General features: G+C 34.6%; 1 protein-coding gene across 1 annotated transcript in view; it reads left to right on the top strand.

Annotated features, from left to right (window-relative positions):
- The first annotated feature begins 1648 nt into the window (after positions 1 to 1648).
- Positions 1649 to 26824, top strand: part of LOC145293317 (uncharacterized) — a 45730-nt gene continuing 20554 nt past the window's right edge. Inside the window, exon 1 of the mRNA XM_080139962.1 lies at positions 1649 to 1849. The gene's annotated coding sequence lies outside the window, so the exon portion shown is untranslated. The remainder of the gene's footprint in view (positions 1850 to 26824) is intronic.

The raw sequence follows: 26824 nt of genomic DNA, 5'->3' as shown, positions 1-26824 counted from the left end.
GCCGTGTCTGAAGGGTATAACTTGGTTGATGCCAGTCGAAAAGAAAAGTGACATTACCAACTTGTGTTGAGCAGTTGCCTGGTGAGATAAATGGTGCAATCTCAAAGGAAGTGAGCTGTGTGTGTAGCGAGCTACATTGGATGCTTGTATGTGAGAATACTCCATCGAGTTAAGCAAAGTAAGAATGGCATTCCTTCAGTTTAGCTGCGATCTGTTAGAGATCGGTGATATCAATGGCTTGAATGGCGTCGCATATGCATGTTTTTGGTGCATCCGCATTGTGGAAAAAACGTGATGCGCTCGTCATGCTTATGCATGAAAACATATCGGGATGGTTTAAGAATCTGAGGTGCTGGTGATGAGCTCGTTCTGAAGTGTCAAGCATGGTTGGCCAAGGGGGTGCGATTAATTTCTGCACGTATGAAAAATCGCGGTATCTCTGATTAGCCTGTTGTCTTGAACAGGCCGTGGGTATGTGCGAGAGTATTTGTCCTCATTGTGTTATGAGATGCATGGTAAACCATTGCATTAAATAGGCATCGATAATGACCACTTGCAACGATGCTGGTAGAATTTTGTCAGTTGGCAGTTTGTTTAATGTGCTGACTACAGGAATGCTGATCCGTGAGAGGTCCATGTTTGTTCAATTCGTAAGAAAATCATGTCGTTTAATGTTCGATTTTTGAGCGATTATTTGCAAAAATCAGTAGTTTTGAAAGACCAGTCTAATTATTTCGTAAGAAGCTCCATGGATACGCATGGTTGATTTATTGATGTCATATTAGATGATGATTGAAAAAGAAAGATCAGTTTCTTTGTTTTTCTTTTTATTCTGGGTGTCTGGTCCCTCCTTTTTTTTCATACAAAACTCATAATAAGAAATTTTATGAGATGCATGGGAAGCGTCTATCCAAAAAGGTGGGATTTTAACGAATGGAAGTGTATGTGCTTCGATAATTCTGTGGCGTTTTCCATTTTGTACCGTGCAGTGTTCTGGTCCGCTGTTGTCATTTGATAATGTTGTCAAACAAGGGAAGATATGGTCATTAATTATTTATGTGTGCTCTGCCATAGCCACCGAGAGTAAGAAGAAGGCCTGTTAACTGAAAAATGCTTGCAGGCAATGTAGGTAAGATTTGTCAGACGGTCAGTACTATATGAGGGCCATTTGAAAATGAAATGTCTCTGACGTGTCGCTACATTACTATTTTTGATGTGACAATTAAGTGTGTGATATTGTTTTTGTTTACAACGACATATTTAAAAAAAAAACGATCTGTCGACTTTATCTAAACAAGCAGCGGCGAAAAGGGGGTGGGCAATAAAATCAAAAAGTTATATGGTGTTATGCAATATAGTAAAAAAACAAAAACAGAAATTATTCTTATTTAATTCTAGGCAACGTCGTATTGTCCTGTTGATTAAAAATAAATGAGAATTTTGCGATTCTGTGTGGAATTAAATTCGGATTTAATACAAACGGTGTAGTAAGTTTTATTCTCCTACAATAGAATAAAATTTAAAAGTTTACTTTTTTTGTCACTTTTGATCATCCATACAAACGATGAGAAAACCGTTAACAGTGGCTATATAACAATATTAATGATTCATTTTTTTTATTATTATTACTACAACAGAGAATGAAATTCGGTTTAACGCTGAAGTTATATGATTAATTCAAATGATTGCTTCATATTAAAACAAAAATCAAAAGTGTGTATTTTTATCACGCTTGGTAACCCATAGAAACAGTGAGGAAAACGTTAACACCGGCTGAGTAGGCACACAACCTTCATTAATATACTTTTTTTTTTATATTACGAACGACATACAGGTTTCATTTTTCCCAGTAAGTATTTTTTTTTGTTTTCTTTTCTTGTTTGGTGTTTCCTTAAAAAACATATTCGATGATTCATTAAATGAAAAATGTCATCGATTTTATTTGAATTGATAACATTGAAATTATTTGTTTGTTGTTACTTGGATGAATTTCGCAAACCTATATATAAACTATCAAATCCCTGGGTTTGTTTTGCAATCCACGGACTAATACCTTAAGGAACCCATCGAATATAGGTTAACGTGGCAAACCTCGATAACATATATTCGGTGGGTTTAACTTGATTTTTTATAAATTTTTAGGGTATATATATATATATATATATATATATATATATATATATATTTAATTATGACCTTCCCGAACCCCTAGGTTAAGAACGGCTTTCGGAATACCCCCCCATGTTAAGAACGCCTTTTAAGGTTGCGGGTGTTTAATCCGAAAGCCGTTCTTACTATGGGGAGGTTAGGAGTGTTTATACTACGCCGAGGTAGGTCGTAAAAATGCCATTTTTAGTTTTAATTCATTTTCCCAAACTTCACGTATTTAACAGTCAGTTCGCCGCCATTGGTCATTTTCAAATATATCGATAAACACTGTATGATTTTCGAACCGATTAAACGTTTTAAAGTAACACTAAAAACTTTTTCCAATTAGGTAGAAGAGTAATTATCTTGCCTTTGATAACATTTATTTTTTATAATTGAAAAAATGTTTCGTACGTTTGTGGATTGCAATGCAAACCCAAATCCCAATTTACTTGATATCCCCCCCCACTCTATCTTCATGGGACCAAAATGAGACCTGAGTTTTTTTGTTTGTTTTTGGTGCTGTGAGACCCAATCAAATTCATAAAAGGGACGTAGTCTAATTGTGGAACAGGAAATGTTTTCTGGATTAAATACAAACATTGGTGCTTCTACAGAATTTTAACCAGGCACTTTATGCACTTTTGTACCTCGCTGTTTTTTTTAAATAGTATTTTCAAATTACATTCAACTGTGAACTTGAACGATCGTCACCCCCACCCCCTCTCTCATTTAAAAAAAAAATCTTTTTGCAATTTTATCAGTGTATTATTATTGCTTGGACATTAATAACCATATTATCTTAAAAAAAGAAAAGAAGACATTTGAAGGGGTGCTCACTTTTTAGTTACAACATTGTAGTAAATCGATCCCCCATTTTGTAAACATGGAAGGTGATTATTGCCCTTTGTTCCCTTTTTCTTTTCTTTTTTTTTGGTACTTGTGCGCTTTTGCTATCGTGCTGAAATAATGTTATTTCAAAAGTCATTCTTAACATGAGAAGGGACAGGTGTTTGATAACTATTCTGTGCTTTCACCTAACTAAAAAAAAAAAAAAAAAAGGCCGACGTGACGTACACGAATACCCTACTAGCGAAATACGCATCGGCTCCGATGTTGAACGTTGTTCGATTGAGGGAGACATCATTATTTTTACAAGGAAAGCATTTTTGTGTGAGTGATCTAGCTTTTTATTTGTTTATTTTGGCTTGAAATTTGCGCATGATTGTTGTTATTTTATCTGTTGTATTTTTTTTGTTTTGTAATATATATATATATATATATATATATATATATATATATATGTATTTATTTTTTTTATTTATTTATTTTTTTTCCAGAGTTTATGTAATTATTCACAGGAAAATTGGTGAAAAAAACTAACTTTTTTTTTTGGCCGGATTTAGTAAACAAACAAACAAAAAAAAAAAAAAAAAAAGCAAAGCCAAACAAAACAAAAATTTGGTGCTTTTGCACTTATGTTACCGTTATTTTTTTTTAATGGTTTTAGTGTCTCCCCCAATGTTATAAAATACCTGTTCTTATCAAATTGTTAGGTGAAAGTACCCGCGCTATTTTTAAATAGTATTTTCAAGTTTAATTACAGTTTTACGACACCTGTTTTTATTAAATTGTTTGGTGAACCCTCACGTCCCTTGTTTTATCTGTTTTATTTATTTTTTTTTTTTGAGGGGGGATATTTTTTTTGCACGAGTTTATGTAATTATTAACAGGAAAATTGGGGAAAAAACTTTTCTTTTTTATTTTTTGGCCGGATTTCATAAACATAAAATCAAAGCAAATCAAAACAAAACAAAAATTGGTACTCTTGCATAATTTGACCCGAATTCTCATGAATTCCTGTCAAACATGGATCGGGTGAGACCGGTAATTATCGGTGTCAGCTGAGCGTCGTAACAGACGCAGACTAATGAAAAAAACAAAACAAACCGGAAAAAATACAAATGCAAAAAAAAAAAAAAAAAAAAAACAAACCTATCTTGAAAAATGAAAATATGTTTGTTTCATTTTAGGATTTAATTTTTTTTTTTTTTTTTTTTTTTTTTTTTGCAAAGTATTTATCAATGTTTGTTTTGTTTTTTTCTCCAAGAAAAGATTTGTAACCGTATATAATTGTTAGGTGTAAGTACAAGGTTTTTTTTTTTTTGTGTTTTCTTTTCTTTTTTGTAACCGTAATTTTTTTCTTGTTTTTTGTTATTTATTTTCAAGACTTGTTGTTCAGTCAAGTTCTTTTGGTGGCACTGTCCATTTGAACATCTCCAGGAGAAACCATCCTTTACACACGATCCTTTTTTAAGTAAATATTTGATTTTACAATTATTGCACCTCATTTTTTGGGACAGCAATTTCTTCTCCTGACAATATGAGATTGTCTGCATCGATGTTTTCATTTCTTTTTCTAACATGTATAGATTTATTTTCTTGCCTGTCATTTTCCTGTTTGGCGAGTTTGAAAATATATTTGTCAGCTTTTCTTTTCTTTTTTTTTCTGTTGATTTAGTCGCTTTATTCCAATTCGAATGTCGTCTTCTTCCATTTAGATAATGCTTTTTCATTGGCTAATCAAACTCCTAAAAATTCAATTAAAGAAAAAAATAATAATAAATAAATCAGTAATTAATCAGAAAATTAAAAAGTCATCCCCCCTGCCCCCTTAATATCACCTTAAAAATTACTAAACACATAACAGAAAAAAAAAATTAAATAAATAAAATAAAAAGTCGAGTTAGCGGTTCAACATTTGAACAACGCTCGACTGACACCAATGATTGCCGGTCTCGGCCAATCCGTGCTTGACGGGAATTCGGGTCAAATTATACAAGAGTACCTCAAAATTTGGTGCTTATGCACTTATGTTAGCGTTATTTTTTAATGGTTTAAGTGCCTACCCCAATGTTCGAAGAGTTTCTAATTGTTTTTAAATATTTGGAACTTGTGCTCATACCCCCCCTCCCCCGGCACCAAAATTGAAAAATGTTGACAGTTACAAGTCCGTGGCCACTGAAATTTCGACTCTATCCAGTCAGGTCACCCGCACCCGGTCACATACATATTAGGGACACTAAATAGAACCACCCCTCCCCCAAATAGATACAGTAGCTGATAGGGATTTCACATGTACTTTCACCTAACAATTTAATAAAAACAGGTATCGTAAAACTTTAATTACACTTGAAAATCATATTCACCAATTTTCCTGTTAATAATTACATAAACTCTGGCAAAAAAATATCCATCCAAAAAAAAATATTCTTTCCTTGTAAAAATAATGATGTCTCCCTCAATCGAACAACGTTCAACATCAGAGCTGATGCGTATTTCGCTAGTAGGGTAGCACTCGTGTACGTTGGCCAAAAAAAATATTGTGAAACTTGAATTTAATCTGAAAAAAAAAAACTATTTAAAAATAGCGTGGTATCAAAAATGCATAAGCATTGTTTTTTTGTTTTTTTTCTATTTTGTAAACACAGAAGTGGATTTTTTCGCTGTGCTAAAAACAAATCTCACAAGTAGTTTTCTGGATATGAAACAAAATGGTGGTCATACACAACTGCTTGTTTATGGAAACATGGTATTCGTTTTTCACACCCAAGAACTCCTACTTGCTTTTACAAAATACCTGAAAAAAGAGGAAAAAACAAACAAACAAACAGGGTTTATGCAATTTTGATACCGTGCTATTTTTAAAGTTTTTTTTCCAGATTAAATTCAAAATACTTTTCTTTTTTTTTATTAAATTGTTAGATGGAAGCACAGAATAGTTACCAAACACCCTCCCCTTCTCATGTTAAGAATACTCTTGCATATTTTGACCCGAATTCTTGTGAATTCCCGTCAAGCATGGATCAGGCGAGACCGGCAATCATTGGTGTCAGCCAAGCGTTGTTAAAATATTGAATTGCTAACTCGACTTTTTAATTTTTTTTTTCTGCTATGTTTTCAGTAATTTTTAAGGTGATATTAAGGAGGGGGCTTTTTATTTTCTGATTAGTTGGTTATTTAAAATTTTTTTTTTTTTTTTTGTAATTCAATTTCTGATTAGCCAATGAAAAAGCGTTATCTAAATGAAAGCAGACGACATTCAAATTGGAAGAAAGTGACTATCCCCCCCACCCCCAAAGCTGACTCACAAATATTTTTTCAAATTCGCCAGACAGAAAAATAACAGGTAAGGAAATAAATCTATGCATGTTAGAAAAAGAAATGAAAACACCAGTGCACGATGCAGACAGTCTCATATTGTCAGGAGAAGAAATTGCTGTCCCAAAAAATGAAGTTCAACAATTGTGAACACAAATGTTTGCTTAAAAAAAGAACGTGTGTAAAGGATGGTTTCTCCTGGAGATGTACAAATGAACAGTGCACACAATGGATATCATTGATTGAGATTGTCGGACTGACTTCCTCATCTTGGTTGTTATTGTCACAACGTTTCGGCCGTTTTGCCCTCCGGCCTTCGTCAGGTGAACGGTTTGTTAGGAGTCTCGAACCCAACCCTTTATTATTATTACGGGGGTACCGTGTTCGGACTCCAGCTAGGCTTTGGGACATAGTTGCTAATTCTCGGTTTTTCAATGTTACTTTTTCACTGCCTTCGTTCAGGATTGAACTCAGCACCTTTGGGTAACTGTACACTTTGATACAACGTCTAGGACCACTCGGCCATATGTCACTAGGACAATTCTTAGTTAGTTTTTGTTAATGTTAAACCTATGTTGTTATTCAAGGTTTTCTCTCTCTATCAGAGGTGTCCAAATTGCATTCAGCTCTATGCTTGGTTTGCTCAGTAGGTTGTTATGTCCGAGCATGTGAGCTGTTTCTTTAAGTTTTCTCACTTTCCAGTGGGTCTCTCCGTTTATTATTTTTACTTCATCCCATAGGGGGCGATGATCCCCCCTCTCCATCCAGACATGGTTGGCTATACCCGATTTTTCCGTCTCCCCTTTAGTTACCGCTTTTCGGTGTTCTTCCACCCTTACTTTAAGGGGGCGGCATGTTTCACCCTTGTAAACCTTTTTGCAACTGCATGGGATGGAGTATATGCAGTTTTTGGTCATGTTCTCATCCATGCGGGCTTCACTCGTACCAGGTGTCGTCTGAGTGTTGACTCGCTTTTGAATACCGTCCTGATGTTGTAGGGGGCACATATTCTCTGAATCTTTTCGGAGATGCCTCGTATGTATGGTAGGCAGACCGTTGGAGGTTTTTGGGTTTCATTCTCCTCTCTTATACTATTAACACGTCTGGTGGATAGTATGCTATCGGGGTAGTTGTTACGACGGAGGGTATTCTTCAACCTGACCATTTCTTGGTGGTATGTAATGGTGTCGCTACTTATTGTCTCTGCTCGATGTTGTAAGCAGCGTGCGATTCCATGTTTGATACTGTATGGGTGATGGGAGTTGAAGTTTAGGTATTGTCCGGTGAAGGTAGGCTTGCGATATACGGATGTCTTAAACCCATGCTCTGTGCGTGATATGAGGATATCAAGGAAGGCCAGTTGGTTATCTTTTTTCTTTCTCCATTGTGAACTGTATCGATGGTCTTATTGAGTTCACATGATCTAGGAGAGCCTGGATGTCTTCCTGATGGGGCCAGAGTATGAAGGTGTCATCAACGTATCTTAGCCACATGGTGGGCTTTAAGGGAGCTGAACCTAAGGCCATGTCTTCGAAGTATTCCATGTATATGTTCGCCATCACTGGTGATAATGGCGAGCCCATAGCTAGTCCCTCCTCTTGTCGATATAGGTCAGTACCCATTCTGAAGTAGGTTGTTTCTATGCAGAATGTCAGCATTTCCATTAAGTTTGGCAATGGTACACATGTGCGCTCTTCTATGGAGAGGTCCGCAGCTAGTTTGTCTTGAATTACTGCTAGTGCCTCACTAGTTGGGACTTTAGTGAACAGGCTAACCACATCTAGGCTTACCATTTGGTCATTTGGTTTGTACTGATGGGTGCTCCCTTGATCAGTTACGTGAAGTGGGCAGAATTCTTTAGATCTGTTGCTGACTTGCCTGCTAATGGGTTTATTATATCCACAAGGTACCTGCTCAGTGGGTGGCATGCTGAGCCTCGGCAGCTCACTATGGGTCTGAGTGGAATACCGTCTTTGTGTATCTTGGGGAGACCGTACATATGTGGTAGCTTACTGTAATGCTGGACCAGCTGTCTATATCTCATCGGAGCGATGTGTTCCTTGTTTTTCGTAAGGATTTGTAACAGCTTTCTTTCGGTTTTCAAAGTTGGGTCCTTCTTTATTTTACCGTAGCTACCACCTGCGATTAGGCCTGCCATTTTTTCAGAGTATTCTGACATGTCCATCACCACAGTAGCATTGCCTTTGTCTGCTGGCAGAATTATTATACTGCTGTCACCCTATAGGTTTCTTATAGCCAGCCTATCTTCCCGAGAGATGTTTGATTTAGGAGGCTTGGCTTTCTCGAGTACTTGTCTCACTTTCCATCTTATTTCATCACCTTGGGTTGATGGGATTCTCAGGGCTATATCTTCCATGTGTGTTATGATATCTAAGAATGGAACGCGTTTGGTTGTTGTTGCGAAGTTGAGGAGGCGGGATCATCGCCCCCTATGGGATGAAGTAAAAATAATAAACAGAGAGACCCACTGGAAAGTGAGAAAACTTGAAGAAACAGCTCACATGCTCGGACATAACAACCTACTGAGCAAACCAAGCATAGAGCTGAATGCAATTTGGACACCTCTGATAGAGAGAGAAAACCTTGAATAACAACATAGGTTTAACATTAACAAAAACCAACTAAGAATTGTCCTAGTGACATATGGCCGAGTGGTCCTAGACGTTGTATCAAAGTGTACAGCTGAGTTCAATCCTGAACGAAGGCAGTGAAAAAGTAACATTGAAAAACCGAGAATCAGCAACTATGTCCCAAAGCCTAGCTGGAGTCCGAACACGGTACCCCCGTAATAATAATAAAGGGTTGGGTTCGAGACTCCTAACAAACCGTTCACCTGACGAAGGCCAGAGGGCAAAACGGCCGAAACGTTGTGACAATAACAACCAAGATGAGGAAGTCAGTCCGACAATCTCAATCAATGAAAACAACTCATCTCAAAAATACAGACAATTACTACAATGGATATCCTTGCGCACAAGATCATTTTTTTGCACGATCCAAGTTGGAGATTCCAACAATAGTAAAAATCATTTATTTATGGGCGTTCGAAATGGCAATCCTAAAAATATTTCCTCTACCCCATCTCTAGGTGTATCAGAATTTGGAGGGGAATTTTTGACACCCTTAATACAAAACTGCAAATAAAATATTAAAAAACTCTTAATTTCTCTTTTTAAAGTGGGTCACTTATTTTCTTTATGGAATATACTTCCAAAATAAACTATTAAATTTGTTTAAAAAATAATAGAAATATTTTTTTTTATTTTTTAAAAAACAGTGTTTACAAAATGCCGGAATTCCTTCATGCAGCCATTTTTTTATGTAATGAAATCAATTAAATTTTGTGAGGTAAATATTTTTCAATTTTTAAACTAAAAATCTATCAAAATTTTTCTAATTTTTATGATATTTTCAGGGTCAATGTGAAATTTTATGCTCTTTCCAATAAATTAAATATATTATTTTAGACAAACGTTTTTTTTTTTAAATTCACTTCCCCATTTTGAAATGTCTATTAAAATTTAAATAATTAATTTACTCACCAAAGTGTTATATATCACAAATTGAAGATAAAAGATCAATAAATAATATATTGTAATTTAAAACAAAAAAATATTGTTTTTTTTTAAATTTACTTGTAAAGTCCAAAGTATAAAACCTTTTTTTTTTTTTAAACATGTTGATTTTTTTTAAGTCGAAGCTTATGTTCTGCTTATATTGTCCAGTAAATATTGGACGCTGACGGCAGTTTTTTCTATTTCATTCAATGTTTTCTTTTTTTAGATAATTAAAAAAAATTTCACTTGATAAGGTAGAATTAAAATATGTTAAATCAAAAATTCATGTATTTCTTTAAAAGAAATCGACATTTGGTCGAGCCAAGTTTTAGTAATCGGACAAAATGCATGAATGAAATGTTACTATTTTGCAAGTATGGTAGCACATACTGCCCACTTTGTAGTTGAAATGAAATATGTCAAAAATACAAAAGGGAGATAAGACTACCTGGCATTTTAGAGGGTGGAGTAATTGTTCATATTTACCCTATCGAGATTACTAATGTGTTATTTTTACGTTTTTGAAATAATTATTTTTTTTTTGTCACTTTGATGCTTCCGTACATAACAAACTAACAAATCGAAGAACATCTGGGTTCTCTAATGGCAGATAAACTATTGTCGAAAAGACAGTTTACTGTGACTCTTGGTTGAAAAATCCTTTCATTTAAAAAAATACATGGAATATAATATATAACTATGGATAAATTCTTATACAGGAAGAATAGAACAACCCATAGCTTGGTAAGTGATTTTTTTTGCAGTTATATATACATATATATATATATATATATATATATATATATATATCTCAGTACAGGCCAATAAGTCTCCTGTGCGTCATGAGTAAGTTGCTAGAATCTGTGTTAAATACAGAAGTAATCAACCATCTCAACAAAAATAACCTTCTTAGTGACACTCAGTATGGTTTCCGTTCTGCTAGATCTACAGCAGATGTGCTTACAGTTATATCGCATAGGATTAGCAAATCTCTCGACGGTGGCAATCTTTCTAGGGCAATTGCTCTTGACATATCTAAAGCCTTTGATAGGGTATGGCATAAAGGTTTACTTCATAAGATCGCTAGCTATGGTATAGCTGGAAAAGTCTTCTCAATTATTAAATCATTTCTTTCTGATAGGTTCATAAGAGTAGTAGTTGAGGGGCAAAAATCAGAAGCTCACAGTATTAATGCCGGTGTCCCTCAGGGGTCCATCCTGGGCCCAACTCTTTTCCTGATCTACATTAATGATCTTCCAAATCACATCCTTACATCATTTGTAGACATTTATGCTGACGACACTACCATTTATGGTGCCACATCTAAGACAGTAAACGACCAAGTTCTCTCTAATTCTCTCTCCTCTGATCTTGAGCACGTAGTACAATGGGGAAAGGAGTGGCTGGTTACTTTTAATGCATCTAAAACCAAGCTTCTCTCTTTACATCATCAACATTCTAATCCACATTTGGCATCAATTGAAATGAATGGTTCTCGTCTTCAGGAGGCCTCAAGTTTTGACAAGCTTCTGGGCTTGACCATTACTCCTGATCTTAAATGGAACACGTACATCAAATCTGTTGCCAAGGCCGCTGGAAAAATGGTGGGATCTTTCTATCGATCCGGTAGATATCTCACTGCTGATGCTATTCTCTATCTATATAAGAGCCAGGTACGTCCAAGGATGGAATACTGTTGCCACATCTGGGCAGGAGCTGCTAGAAAGGACTTGTCCTGCCTTGATAGAGTTCAAAATAGACTTCGTAGCCTCGTAGGAGATGTCCTTTTCTCCTCCTTGCAACCTCTATCTCACAGAATAGATGTTGCGAGTTTGTCTCTGATGTATCGTTATTTTCATGGAAAGTGTTCGACTGAGCTCCAATCTATGGTCCCCCCCTCGCCAAACTTTCACAAGAAACACTCGTCTAGCTGTAAACACTATCAATAATTCCCCCCACTCTTTATCTGTGCCTAAACCTAAACGTAGATTCCATGAACAAAGCTTCTTTCTTAGAACTGCACGCCTGTGGAATTGTCTTCCGTTTTCCTGCTTTCCGGCTGACTACAATATGGTTGATAAATATTTTGCAAAAAAAAAAAATAAATAAATAAATAGATAAATAGAAGAATAAAATGAACAAACATATTTTCATTTTTTAAGATAGTTTTTTTTGGCAGATTTGCCGTTTAGTTGTACAAATAGCCTCGAACTCTATTATCACAAAAAAGGATACGTTGGGGCGACACCGGTATATAGTACTTAATGTAAACCACGTTGTTTAACGAAAAAGAAAAAATAAATAATGAAAGATAAAGTTTTTAAATTATTAAATGTGTATTATTTTATCATTTAAACTATTGAACAATACAAATAATACGTTGGTTAACAAATAATAAAAAGAAATAATGCAAGATGAAGTTTTAAACTTCATCTTGCATTTTTTTTTTTTTTTAACCTGTTAAACAACGTGGTTAATTTAAATTAAATTTTCATCATAGGATTACATTTTCAATAATCACGCTTGTTTACATTAAGCGCTATATACCGGTGCCGACCTAACGTGTCCCTTTTTGTGATAATACGGTTCGAGGCTATTTGTACAACTAAACGGCAAATCTGCCGTTTGTTGTTGTTGTTGTTATTTTTAATTATTTGCATTTGTATTTTTTCCCCGGTTTATTTGGTTTGCATCACATCGCGCGCCCCAGCATCACATCCGTTCCCCCCTCCCGCTCGCGCCCCCAATGTAAACAGTAAAATCTTCGGAAAATGTTAAATGGTGTTCTAATTGGTAAATGTCGGTGCGTTCTGCGTTACTTACGGAAAAACGTTTAACTAAACTGCAAAAGCACCTATTAAGCCACATAAGTTCTATAATTGAATCCTCCTCCCGCAAAAAAAAAAAGAATGGTGCTTATGTTTTTGTAAACCACATTAAAAGCTACGTGAGACAAAAAAAAAAAAAGAAAAAAAGTCCCCCAATTTGTTGTACTTTTCTTTAACTGTAAGTCATTAAAAAAATGTCAGTACGTAATTTTTTGATTGGAATGGTACGCCATGTGAGAAGGCAGTTTGCTAGGTGAAGCAAGCCGTCGTTCATGCTGCAGCGCGCGCGTAGCAATAAACGGAAGCTGCAAAATGGTGGAAAATATTTCGTGGGTTCGGGGGTTAATACTATGCAAACGGTAAATTTGCCCCAAGTTTGACTATCAGATTCGTTGTCAGCGACCTCAATTACCTACAAAAAACAAAAAAAAAAAAATAGAGTGGTCGGTGTTCTGTAGTAGCGGATCTGGATATTTACCGTTTGTTTGTTTTTTTTTTTTTTAAATTAGTATGCGTCTGTTACGACGCTCGGCTGACACCGATGATTCCGATTTCGCCCGACCCATGCTTGACGGGAATTCACGAGAATTCGGGTCAAATTATGCAAGAGTATCATCAAAAGTGCATAAGCAGTTTTTTTTTTGTTTGTTTGTTTTTCCTATTTTGTAAACAGAAGTGTTTTTTTGTTTTTTTTCGGTGTGCTGAAAACGAATATCACAAGTAGTTTTCTGGATATGAAGCAAAGTTGTGGTCACGCAGTCACGCACAACTTGTTTATGGAAACGTGGTATTTGTTTTTCAAACACGAGAACTCTTACTTGCGTTTACAAAATACCTGGAAAAAAAGAAAAAAACAAACAAACAACAGTGCTTATGCAATTTTGATACCGCGCTATTTTTAAAGTTTATTTTCAGATTAAATTCAAGATACTTTTCTTTACCTTTTTTTTTTTTTTTTTTTTTTTTAAATTAAATTGTTAGATGGAAGCACAAATAGTTACCAAACACCCTCACCTACTCATGTCAAGAATGTCTTTTGAAATAATAACGTTATTTCAGCACGATAGCAAAAGTGCACAAGTACCATAAAAACAAAGGGCAATAATTTATTTTCATGTTTACAAAATGGGGGATCGATTTACTATAACGTTGTAACTAAAAAAAGAACACCCCTTTTAAATGTCGGAATAATAACTTTTATTTATTATTATTTTTAGATAATCTGGTATTACTGTCCAATAAATAACAATCCACTGTAAAAATTGAAAAAACAAAAAACAAAAAAACGAACAGAAAAAAATTAGAGGGGGTGACTCTCGTTCAAGTCAATTCAAGTTAATCGGTATCATTTTTTTTTTTTTTTTTTTTTTGCGGACGTCTTCAAGATCCCCCCCCCCCTAAAAAAGGTGGGGATTACGAATTCAACTTTCTTAACCCCCTCCTCTCCCTAAATTTACATACCTCTGTCCTATGTCCTTTCCAACTCAAGGCTCACCTATAAAATGACGACTTTTACAGCTTTTAGGATATGCTGAAAACGAATATCACAGCAATGTCCTGTTTTAGTGGCGAAAAAGTTTTTTTCCAAAAATATTCAATTCAAACAAAAAATTGAATAAAAAGTTTATTTGTATAAAAATAAATGAAAAAACGTTTTTTTGTTATAAGTAAAAATATTAAAATATTTCAATAAAATAATTTTTGAACTTCATATAGATAGTATTTTGGCACTTATCCAGTGCAGTGCACTTTTGTTACCGTGCTGAAATAATGTTATTATTTTGAAAACCATTCTTAACATGGGAAGGGGAGGGTGTTTTGTAACTATTCTGTGCTTTCACCTAATAATTTAATAATAATAATAAATAATAATAATAAAGAAGATATTACGAAACTTTAAAGTTAACATGAAAAAAACTATTTTAAAATCTCGTGATAACAAAAGGACATAAGCATAAATATTTCTGTTTTAGTTTAAATTAAATTATTTTGGTATTATTATACAAACACCGTGACAGCGTTAGGGTTAGGTTTAGGGTTAGGGTTGGGGTTAGGGTTAGTGTTAGGGTTAGGGTTAATTCGCTGTCACGGTGTTTGTATAGTTTTACCATTATTTTTATAGTCACATAATTTGTTTTTGTTTTTCGACGCTAAACTATAACATTTAAATTTGGGGAAAACAAGTAGTTTCTGATTTGTTTTTAATTCACAAAAAAATGTTACCAAAGGTAAGAAATAATTCATTAAAAAAAAAAAAAAATAGAGAGAGAGGGGCGGGGTAAGAAAGTTCCCTTTGTAATCCCTTTTTAGACAGGAATATTCACCAGTCACGTATAAGAGTCGTTAATTTTTTTCTTGATGATGGTCACAAAGTAAGTGTTCAATTTAGTAGAACGTTATGATTGCAAACTGATCCCCGATGATAAAAATCACAATTTATTTTTTTCATTTTTTTTTAAATTCTGAATGTTAAGTTTGAAATTGATGAGATTATTAACCGTAAAAAAGTGTTTTTTTTTTTTTTTTAATTTTTTTTAAGTTTATAAAAGTGAAAATTGTGGAATTTAGAGGGAGGGAGGCAATCTCGTAGATGTCTAACTTGGTTTGGTGAAAGTACAGAATAGTTACAAAACATCCACCCTCCTCATGTTAAGAATGGCTTCCAAATGTTATTATTTTAGCACGGTACAATAACTGCATAGGAAAATTGAATTGTTAGATGAAAGTACAGAATAGCAACATGACGACGAGAGAAAACGATATGAAATACGCCTAAAAAGTAATTTGTTTTAAGTTAAGTCTTTAAATGTCGGGTGACGAAACTTGGAGATGTCCATAAATATGTATAGAAAATATTCGAAGCAAAATTTATAAAAAAAAAAAAAAAAATGGCTTTAAAAAGGCTAGATTCGTGAAATTTGGACATAAAATGCCGAATGGTTCTAAAATGTGTGATCAATTTACTAGAACGTTGCATTAGAAACTGGAACAGGAGCAGTGCCTAGAAATATTGGTATTTTCTCCCCTCCCCTTTTTTGATAATCTGGTAGACTAGTGTCCATTCGATAATAATCGGCTGAAAAAAAAAATTGAACAAAAGACGAAATTATATATATATATATATATATATATATATATATATATATATATATATATATATATATGGTGAAATGGGCCAAGACTCTTCAGGCCCGCTTTAAATTGCGAGGTGAAAGTACAGAACAGTTACAAAACACCCTCCCCATGTTAAGAATGGTTTCTAAAATTATGTTATTATTTCAGTCAGCGGTGCTGTAGGTACTTTGAATTTGAACCGAACCAAGTATTGTCTCGCGGTATTTTTTTGGTCAATGTCAAGATTTTTTTCAACTCTCAAAAAAAAAAAAAAACCTTTTACAATAACCATTTTTGTATGTTTTTGGGAAAGCTGGAAAACGAAGTTTTCATGATATGAAGAAATTACTTTTTTAAAAACTGGGGATTATGTCAAAAATATGCGCGCTTGTGAGTACAGAAAGAGAAATGACTACCATTGATAAGATGAAGAATTACATTGCTTAATATCAGAAAAACTACAAATTTAAGTGCGATATTCGTTATCAGCATACCCGAAACCTATAAAGTTGTAATTTTTTAAAGGTGATTATTAAAGTGGAAAGTAAGTAAAAAAAAATTACTAAAAAAAAAAAAAACCCAAAAATCTTTCAGGCAAACTAACAAAACGAAAAAAGTCTTCACTATGTGGCCAGAAAGTGGGTGCTCATTTTACGGTTAATTTATAAAGAAAAGTGGTCCCCACTTTAAAAAAAAATAATTTCTTCATATCATAAAAACTATTTCTCTGCACCATTTTTAAATCTTATATTCGTTTTCAGCATCCCCAAAAATGTATGAAAGTCGTCGTTGTAAAGGTGTTTTTTTTAAATTATTTTATTGAGTTGCCATTGACCCTTTTTTTATTAAATTGTTAGGTGAAAGTACAGAATAGTTACAAAGCACCCTTCCCTCCCCATGTTAAGAATGGCTTCCAAATGTTATTTCAGTGCGGTACAATAAGTGCATAGGTACTTTTTTTTTTTTTTTTTTTTTACACAGTGATCACCACTTATCAAGGCCCGGGAGCCACTCAGGGATAAGGGTTATTGCAAGTGCATTACGTTAGTGTGGAGATTTGATGAAGTGTTTACTGAAGGAGGCGGTTCATTAGGAATTTGTTAACATTGGACTTGAAGACATTCAAGTTGTAGTCCGGTGGGAAGCAAGTAGACGGAACAGTTCCACAGGCGTGCAGTTCTAAGAAAGAAGCTTTGTTCATGGAATCCGCGTTTTGATTTAGGCACAGATATAGAGTGGGGGAAATTTTTCACAGTGGATTCAGCTAGATGAGTGTTTTTCGTGAAAGATTGGCGAGGGGGGACCAGAGATTGGAGTTCAGACGAGCACCTGCCATGGAAATAATGATAAAACAAGGATAGGCTCGCAACATCTCTTCTGTGGGAGAGAGGTTGCAGGGTAGAGAAAAGGGCTTCCCCCACTAAGCCACGAAGTCTATTTTGTACTCTGTCAAGGCAGGATAGGCTGTTTTTAGCAGCTCCTGCCCAGATATGGCAACAGTATTCCATCCTTGGACGTACTTTGAATTTTAAGGTGAAAATACAGAATAGCAACATAGCGACCCATGAAAACAATACGAAATACAGACCCAAATACGCTTAAAAATTAATTTTTTAAAGGTGATCCTATAGTTGGTACTCTAGTGCACATTCATTGCCCTTAGATTGTAAATGTCGGCTGAAAAAACTTGAAGATGACCATACATATGTATTAGGTTATTGCAAAAATAATATCGTTTTTTGACATCAAAACATCATAACTCCTTTCATAACAAACTTTATTAATCAAAATAAGAACCATTAGAATGGAATCATTTTTGCCAATGAGAAACAACTTTGGCATAGAAATCCAGAGTTCTGGAAGTAATGAAGTCATTGAAGGCTGATCTGGCGTCATCTTGGCTTTTGAAAGATTTTAAAAAATTTATTTTTTTATTACATTTTCACCCCAAACAAGGCACATTGCCTCTTTGATGTAGGGGGCTACTATCAGGGACATAAGCTACAAGGGTACTATGTGAGGAGTTGGGCAGCAACATGTTGGTTCACGTTACACTTGAATTTCTCCATGTCAGTACAGTTGGGGAAGCAGGAACCCGGAAGGGAATTCCCAAGTCTAGCAGTTCTGGGGAAGAAACTACTGCAGTAGAAAGCTCTCTTACATCTAGGGATCTCTACTGTGAAAAGGTGGGATTTAGCTGCTTCTTGGGTTTGTCGGGGGTATTTACGTCGAGGGGTACAAGTGCTTTCAGTTTGTCGGAGCATTCACCATTAAAGTACTTGTAGAACAGGCAGAGGGATGCTACATTTCGTTGATGAGACAGAGGCTGAAGCTTAGATGAAAGTTCAGGACCTATCAGGTTGGCAACTCTCTTTTGAACCTTGTTTAGGAGTGAGAGACTAGTAGCAGACACCAACCCAAATATGACAACAATACTCCATACATGGGTGAATGGTGGCCTTAGAGGTACAGTATACTTTCAGGCGTTAGTAGCTTTCTAGCACGGTAGAGAGAACCTACCATTTCCACAGTGGTCCTGGCAATGCTCTCAATGTAAATTTTCCAACTTCTGTTTCCTGTGAATATTAGGCCGAGGAGTTTAAAAGATTTACTTTCAGATAATGAGTCTTTGGCCATTGCTATTGGTGGTAGAGAAGGTTTCTTGTAATTATTGAAGGAAAAAAGTTTAGTCTTGGCAGCATTGAATATGATCATCCATTTTTGTCCCCATTCCACTACGGATTGGAGGTCATCCTCTAGTGTTTCTGCCATTTCTTTAGATATGTGATCATTTGTTTTCCTGTCGTTTCTCTTATAGAGCATGGTGTCATCAGCACATATACCCATCTCACAGACAATTTTGTCAAGGAGGTCATTTATGACTATTAGGAATAATAGAGGTTCAAAGACAGTCCCTTGAGGCACTCCCACATTTATATCATATTGTTTAGATGTACAACCATCGGACAATCTGGATTTTTCTCTTCTCTAAGGATTTAATTATGTTAAGTATTCTTCCAGTGATACTGTATGATCTGATTTTCCTGAGAAGACCTTCATGTTATACTCTGTCAAAAGCCTTAGATATATCTAGAGCTACCACTTTACCCTCCCCTGCTTTGTCCAGTGAATGGTATATATGTTCAGAGATTACAGTTAGAATGTCTGCTGTGGAACAGGCTTGCCTAAATCTATATTATTGGTCAGTCAGAAGTTTAGCATCTGTAAGGTGATGGACTAGAGCTTGGTTAATTATGGACTCAAATATTTTGGCGAAAAGTGGGAGGAAGTTAATGGGGTGATAATTTAATGGGTCAGTTCTTTCGCCAGAATTCTTGAAAACTGGTACCACAGAAGCAGTTTTCCAGCAGGCAGGAAAACAAAATTCAATAAGGCATTTGTTTTAAAGTTTGGAGAGAACTGGAGCTACTTCGGTGGAACACTTTTTTAATAGCACAGCCAGGATGAGATCAGATCCACATGCTTTTGAAGTGTCAAGATTTTTTATGATAGCATGCACCTGAGAAGGGGTGATTTTCAGATCGCCTAGTGTGGCGTCTGTCCGCAAGGGAAAGTCAGGCAGGGGGTGGATAGCAGGGTCCAGTGTGGAGTTGGAGGCAAACCAACTGGTAAGCATGTTAGCCTTCTTGGTTGCTGAGCAAACAACCTCGTGATTGTTGGATAGCGGGGAAATTGTTGATTGACCATTATTTACTACACTGTTGTAGATTTTCCAGAAATCACGTGTTCCTAATTTCTGTGCTTTGATGCATTTTTTGGTGAAATTCTCTCTTAGCTGTCGCTATTTTTTTCTTACAGGTACTTCTGGCTTCTATATACTTCTGTTTGAACTGAACTTATGTCACTTAAATCTGTGGTACGCATGCTGCATTTGCGCAATGGAAGCCGCACAAGTAGAAGTAAACCATTGAGAAGAGTGAGGCTTGCTATAAAATTTCAACGTTGGAACATGTGCTGCAATTGCAGTTTTGAACCATTCAGTCATCTCATTTGCGCACTGTTCAGCAGGAAGTGAAAAGATATTTCGCCATGGGGCGTCTCTGATGAGATCCCTGATGGCTTCCTAGTCAGCCTTTTTATAATATCTTGTTATTTTGAGCAATGGCTCTTCAGTTTTGGTTCTAGATTTTAGGGCGATTTCAACCATTATCACTGCATGATCAGCATTCCCAAGTGGGCTGTGGGCATTTGTAACACAATCATCGGGAACTGTTGTCAGAAACAGATCTAGAAGTGATGTGTGTTGTTCTTGCTGGTCTGGGAAACAGGTTGGAAACGTAACCATCTGTGATAGGGAATGAGATATAGAGAAGCTATGTGTTGTGCTACCAGCTGCGTCTGTGTAAGTAGAAAATCCAAGCCAGTTGCTGTGGTGGACATTGAAGTCACCAAATACATGCATTTGTGCACTAGTGTCGAGGGAGAGTGCTGTATCTATGCTGTCAGAAACTTTGTTTATTAGGCTACAGTCCTGGGTCGAGGCAAAGCGGTAGAGAAAATAAAAGTAACTAATGTTATATTGCATGTTAAGTCTAAAGCACATAAAGGCTTGATCGTCCGATTCTAATTTTGTTTCTCTAGTCAAGGGGAGGGTGTTTGAAATATAGACTCCAAGCCCGTGTATATGTCTGTCAGAGTCCTTACGGCAGAGTGGGAGATATTCAGGCATGTTAAATTAGTTAGAAGGGATGGAGGAGTGTAGGTTAGTCTCACTTAGTGCTCAAATATCCGGGGTGTTTGTTAGGAGAAATACTTCAACATCATTTAAATTAGTTCTAAGCCCATGGATGTTCGTAAATGCAAACCTCAAGGGAGGAGGCAATTTGGTTTTGTTTGAGTATTGTCCTGGTTTAAGCATAATTTTAGATTGTAGTCATTTTTTTATTTTTTTTAAGAGTTTCAGTTTTGGTAAGGGGTGCTGAACAAGTGGTTATGCAGAATACCAGACATGAAACACAAGTAGACTACCAGTTGACTTTGCATCTACTAGGATTGTGGCCTTAGGGCAGGTCGATTTGCAACTTTTTTCAGAAAATCAACATGGCACTGGTGATGATAGTTGGGTTTTGATGTGATAAGAACATATACCAAAAATTAGATTCCCATCTTGAACAGAAAATTGAGCAATTAATTTTTAAAATCGTGTAGAAAAATGCTGAAAAATCCTTCATTTTCATAGCATTTTTCACAACACTGACTTTGAAATTTCACTATTTTTATAAAATATTCAATTAAAATTGATATATTTATATGAAATACATTAAAGAAAAATAAATACATGAATTATTATTTTAATTATGAATCACACCTAGCAAAATATCTCAACTTTTACTGCATTGATTAAAAAAATTGTAAAGAATGCTAATTAGCAAATAAATCTTTTAAATTTCACAATTCAAAAAGATATGTGGAGATGTATTACACAATATAACAACTTGATACAAGTTAAAGAACAATGTATTTTAATTTTTTATTAAACGCAATTGTATAAACTTATCATAGAACTAAATTGTTCTGTATAATTTCCTTTTGAGGAAAATGAAGGTCTAATTTGCTGGCATGATGACTTTGTAATAATGTGTCTATGTCTTGCTTCCTGTACATATACAACCTTTTGGGAAAAATCAATCAAATTTGACCAGTGTGTGGCCGCAAAATTGATAGCAGCAATCTTTTTCATTTTTTTTTTTTTTTTTTGACTTGTTCACTATTTCTAGAAAAACAACACAAAAAAAAACCCCAAAAATAATTATTTGAAAACACTTATTTTTTTTGTATATTTTTGCGATGTAATATGAATAAAACTATTGTTTGGGTAAATTAAGAAAACTAATAAAATTTAATGGATAAATATTTATTTACCTAATGGACAAAATCGTTTGAATGCCCTCTTCTCTCACATCAAATTCATCTGAGTTTATCATTAATATTTTTTTTTCGGAAGTAGTGTAAAAGCACTATATTTTGAACAGTTTAAAACAGTAATTTGGATTGCAGTTAACTGTTTTGTTCTCTGAATCATATTAAAATATTCTGTTGTTGGTTAAAAAAAATATTGTCGGTTTGGATCTCAAACCAACTAAATGCATACACTTGGATGATAAATTTGACCAAAATGTTTAATTTATCATAGTGTTTGAGGATAGACAACTCTAGTCCATAAACACATTAATCTTGTGGCTTATGTTAGCCATCTCCCTTGATTCAAGGCCCCAATTTTCTAAGTTAACTTCTCCACAAGAAATGCCAACAGCATACTCTCAAAAAGTAGTCTCTGGTCTTTACACTTAAATTATTTGTTTCTTCTGCTGTCAGATAATGATGATCGGGAGGGACACTAATTTTTTAGAATTCTACTTGAGTCAAATCTTGATAATTATTGATACAAAGTTTCTGCAAAGGACCAGTAAATGTTGTTAGGCTTTTTGTTGTTCCATCAATTAATTTAAAAATTGCTGTAAATTGCAGTTCTTCTAGTGGAACCTGAAAATTGGAAAATTTGCATGTTTAATAATAGAGCCAGATTACATAATAAATACTAATATATTATTTTATTTTCCACAAAAAAAGACATAATTGCAGGTGAATCTATAGAATTAATTTTACCTCCTTGTTAGAAGGACAAGTGCAGACTATGTGCCTTGTTTGACAATTTTCTGTCTTGCACTTTACTGCAAAGTCATCACTTCTCAAGACAAAAAGTATACAGCTATAAGAAAATATATCAAACAGTCTATCTAGCTGTTCCTTCATTCTTTTCACTTGGAAAGGAAATTTCTAGCAGCAATCAATCTGTTTGGCCCTTTTATAGCAAAATATATTGAACATCTGTCCTATATAATATTACCTTAACAAGGATAATTGTGGATTGACTGCTTGCCGAATACTAATTATTTCATTGGCAATTAACTTAGAAATCTCACTATTTTTTAAGTGGGGATAACTGTTTTCGAGAAAATAACTAAACTGGATGACTTTCGTGAAGTTTAGGGTGCTGTTTCATCCAAATGACAAGATGGACCAGCAAATTTTGTGAACCACGGGTTAAAACTGAACACCGTGCTTTTATTGACATTCTAATCTGAAAAGTAAAATAAATAAATGGATTATAACTGAAGGAAACTGTTTAAGGCTATCGTCCAGTTTCATACGTAAAAAAATAAGTGCTAGTTATAAGAAATAATGAAAAACTTTGTAGAGTCGAATTAGATGTATTGAAGAGAGAGGAGCAAACCCAATCAGAGGTATAGTAAAGTTCAGTTTAGAAATTTTTAGCAGATTTTAGCTCCTCCTTCGATAACATGAATTTATCCATAAAGAGATTCATTCTTGTTGTAGCTGTGCCATTTAAACGAGTGTTTAATGTTTAGAGTTTGAAAAACCAGTGCTTGTGCATCTATGTTACTATGCTATTTTTAATAGTATTTTCAAGTTAAATTTAATTTTTATGAAATTTTTGTTTAATAAATTTTTAGGTGAAAGTACAGAATAGTTATAATACAGCCCTCCTTCCCATATTAAGAATGGCTTTCTAAATAACAAAGTTATTTCAGCGCAATAACATAGATGCACAAATAACGAAAAACCTTTAAAGGAGTTTCCTTATTTACTTGTATTAATCTTTTTGGGTTAACGATTTTAAAACGATAATTTTAGAAGAAAAACACTGCTTAAAAACAATTACTCCCTAAAAATAAAAGAAATTAAAATTTGGCACTAATTTTCTGCAAAGAATTTTTATTCAGTAGAAAAACTTGAAAATCTATGTGGTTATGTTTCGTAAAGAATGTGTAGAATAAAATAGTATGGACTATTTTGTTTTTGTTTTAATAATAAGAATAAAATAGTATGGACTATTGTTTTGTTTTTGTTTTAATATAAAACTGGAGTATGACCATATTTTAATAAAAATTTCAAATAGAATTTGATGTGAAATATTAGGTTGGTGCAAAAATAATGTTTTTGACGTTCATTTGAACGTCAAAAAATGGCATAATTTTTGCACCAACCTATTAGAAAAACAAATTATAAAAGATAAAACAAATGTTTAACTTCACTGCAGACAATTGAAATATAATGATATATATTTTAAACAAGTCTTTTTCGTTTTTCCTTTCGAAATAATTAAGCCTAAATTGTTATGTTTTCAAATTAAATAATAAACAAACATTAATTTTCAATATCAATAACGAGCGTGTTTTGCGACAGTGAAATCTAAAATGTTTCCACCCAAAAAAGTTCCTGAAATGAAAAAGTGAACTTCAATTGTTATTATTTAAAAAACATAATTTTGCCTTTACACTTAATATTTATTTTAATAATTCATTATCCTCACTCATTTTATTTAAAAATGTAGTTTAAAATATATTCAAAATAATAATTCCATTTTCTTAACAGTACGGATTGTTTTGATGACGGGACATTCTTGACAATTCACCGAAAAACTTTTAATCGCTTCAATTTTTCAACTTTTAAAGTCATTTCCTCAAACAAAGATAACGATTTTGAGAAAAATATCTTGTGTAGGTCTTTTATATATCAAACCCCAACTATCATCATCATTGCTTCACCGGGGTTCCAAAATCGACCTGCCCTATTGTGGCCTCAGGAAAACCCACCGGAGATGAGTGCAGGGTCCCTTTCCATGCAAAAAATGGCACTACAAACATCCTGATATTATTCACCTGTTGATGGAGCAGCCGCTCTAAGCGCTACCAAAGAGTTAGGCCTCCTGTACTACCAGTCAGCAACAGCAGTCAGATACTGTCAATTCAATATCCTCAACCCATAAGACGATGGTCAACCCAATCTACTTGCACTGCCATTATGGCATTCAAGCACTCCCAAGTGCCCAGTTTAGAGGGATGGGATGTGTTGGGAGTGAGGAAAATGGCGTTCATTGCCCTAGTCAGGAAACAAGATCGACCACTGAGTGTTTCGAATCCCTGTGATTGGCAAAGAAGGAATATGGAAGCTGGGCGATAGATAGTGCCTATCTACTCCTTAAACAGTTTAGGTTTGTAGACCGGTAATTTGTTTGAGTCACCAACTCTAGAAAGGTTGTCATTCCAAGACTGGAGAGGCCTCCCTCCCCTTATGTTTAGCTTCAGAGTTTCCCTTCTCCTAGACGGATGACCTGGGAAGAGCTATGGGTCCATCAGCACTGAGAAGGTTTGTTCCGCGCCTGGGTCCTAATCCAGGTATTTCATGACCCCGCGTGGGTAGTTAATGTTACTGGGTTAGTTTGTAAAGATTATATATCTACTGAAAATTACACTCCTCAAAGTGATAAAGGGACATTGCTATTTCATTATTACTGGAGGAGGTGGTGAGTAAAAGTTCATGCAGTGGAAGCAGTTATATTTGCAACAAGTTTGTTGGAAGGAGTTAATATATGGTTTAATATTTTTCCTTTAAATTTTTAATTAAATTTAAAAAAAAAATTTATGTTGGCTTAGGAATAGGATAACACATTACAGAGTGGCTTGATATTAAGAATTAACTAAAAATTTTGTTGCCCAAGCTCTGGATATTTAGATGGCAAGAGGGTTTAGATGTATCTTCAATGTAGATAGAAGTAACGTCATTTTTAATATGAAGTACAATACAGTACAGGTATAATTAGAAGAAAATTATAAGCTATGGCGTATTCAGGATGTATAATAAAGTAAATAGATATATCGGCAGATTTCCAGTGGATGCGAATATATGTAGGTATTAAATATGTTTCCACTTCTAATGCAGATATCTATCTTTAGCTTTCATTTAAGAATCAGGAAGTTGTATTTCGCATTACAGAGTATCGGTTCAGTTTTTGTATTTATCATTGCAAAACTAAGTAAGAGACAGCTATTACTATGTAATGTAGATAGCTGTATATCTAAGTACAGACTATAGCTAGTAGGTATCTACCTGGATAAGAATAAACTAATGGATGCCTTAGAGGTAGAAATGTATAAATGTTTAGTGATAATGACTTTCAATCGGTCAGCATGCGAAGGTTAAGGGCTTAGAGCTAAGGACCCCTCTCCAAAAGCATGTTTAACGTATGTGTTAGTTGCAGCTTGGAGAGTAGAGCAGATTGTTAGTTTTCAGGAGAAGATTAAACTTACAGAATACAGTTGAATTAATTATTAGAATTTAGAGTGTCAAGTAAAGTTTAGTTGGAGTAGAAAAAAAAAATGTTTTTTTAGTTTAACATGCAAATCAGATAAAGGCAGTCGTCTTGGAGGTAACGTATATATTGGATATACGTAGCAAGCCAGCAGGAGTGTTTGTACCATAATGAGAGAAACTATTAGTACATGCCACGTCGGAATTCGTAGTTAAAGAGAGTCAATTAGATCAGGCACAAAGCATTGTGTATCTATTCAAAAATAGTCTTAGTGACGTATCTAAGATCACTGTATATTTCAGGTACAAATATAATTGAAAGTAAGACAAACTACAATTCAGTGGTTTGATATAGATAGCAAGGAAGCCACATTTTCAATACAAGCGAGCTTATAGTAATTGTAGACGTTAAGTATATTATTTAAAGTCCTATCTTCTTTTAATGTAGGAAAAAATAAATCCAGGTTTGTGATAAATTCTGGAATTTACTTTGCCTAGGCTTTTTTTTCACTATTTTATTTGGCAAGAGAAGAACAAGAACAAATGGGGCAGCATGTATATATTTTGTTAGGATTAAGATGAATTTAAAAATGAACACATCGTTTGTTTAGGCACCATGGTCTCCAGCCCGTTTTGCTTGGCTGAAAGAGTAGTTGACCATATTTTTTAGAGGTGAAAGAGTAATTTCTATTAACCGGATATTGTGTGCACGTGTACTTATCTATTTATAGAAGATTATTCTTTGTTACGCCGTTAACTTTTACGTTTTTTTTTGGGGGGGGGGCGTATATAAAGTTCTATCTTCTAACGTAGGAAAAATAAATCCAGGTTTGTGATAAATTTTTGAATTTACTTTGCCTA

The sequence above is a fragment of the Euprymna scolopes genome, chromosome 14 (genome assembly GCF_053919585.1).
Source record: "Euprymna scolopes isolate OS-2025 chromosome 14, ASM5391958v1, whole genome shotgun sequence".
NCBI classification, from domain to species: domain Eukaryota; kingdom Metazoa; phylum Mollusca; class Cephalopoda; order Sepiida; family Sepiolidae; genus Euprymna; species Euprymna scolopes.
The sequence above is the reverse complement of the archived record's forward strand: the minus strand, read 5'-3'. Positions and strand labels throughout refer to the sequence as shown.